Here is a 1,214-nt window from a genome sequence, read left to right on the forward strand (position 1 = left end):
GTTGCACTCTCACTATCCTACAGATGGGAGTATTGCAGTTATTTAAATAAAAAAGTGTATTGTGAGTCCGGACCCGAACACACACAGCCTACTGTATGTAAAATGTTCAAAATCGACAGTCTTAATGGAGGAAGACACGTATCAGTATCAGATGGTGAATTACTTATATTTGACAAAGTTATCCAACTCTGATTCTCATATTCTGTAATATAGGAATTCCGATCACGAATATAGCTATAGTCTACATTCATTCACGTCAGATAGTGTCCTCCTTATGCTTTAACTTATTAATGCATATGGGACTTTGTATGGTACACTTCAATTCACTTCGACAATGTGTGTGAGAGGCTATAGACCTACATAAATAAAAATGTATCACTCCTTGAACCCTCATATGAAATCCATTAATTCAATGTAAAAATGCAGACCGGTAGATAAATAATCGACACTACTATAGTATAGGCTCTATTACATAGACGTGTAGGCCTACACCTACATATACAATGATATGTGTATTATAATCATCCACTTCGTCACATGTGGAACATCAGTGAACAGTATTTTCCTTACCAAAAACGCTTGCAGCGAGGGGTGTTCGAACCCGCGGTTAATATACACTGGCGTTTACTAAACCGCTTCTGCGCTATTTGCCACCTGGAAAACAATGATGGTTACCTTACGTTACAATTCCATGAGACGGATTTTTTTACAATGTACGATCAATTTAAATGTTGTACAGACCTCATCTTTTCTCCGTAAAAGCACATGGATGTATGTGAAACGGATAAGCAAAAACGTGGAACTTTGACATATATACAAAAATGTTACTTTAGTAAGTCTCCTAGTCAAGGATGCGTCGATTATGTAATATTGTCAATCTACACTTGAGACAGACCAAGTGAACAGGAACAAAAGTAAACCTCGAATTGAGGTTTAAATGTATCCCTCTGGTGGCCAAGTTGTCCTATTTTAAGAAATGCCATTGGTTTGTGGAGAAAAAGTTAAAGGTCTTTGATAGGCTGATACGGATTTTTTTTACAGGTAATAATCACTGCCACCTGGTGAGGTTAGCATAGAGCTAAATGTTCAAGCTTGTGTAATGGGAATCGCTAACATTTAGCTTTGTAAAGTGTTGGTTAACATGTAAACAATTGGTCCCATGTTTCATGAGCTGAAATAAAAGATCCCAGAAATGTTCCATACATACAAAAAGC

This window comes from Salmo salar, chromosome 08, assembly GCF_965601325.2.
Source record: "Salmo salar chromosome 08, fSalSal1, whole genome shotgun sequence".
Classification (NCBI taxonomy): domain Eukaryota; kingdom Metazoa; phylum Chordata; class Actinopteri; order Salmoniformes; family Salmonidae; genus Salmo; species Salmo salar.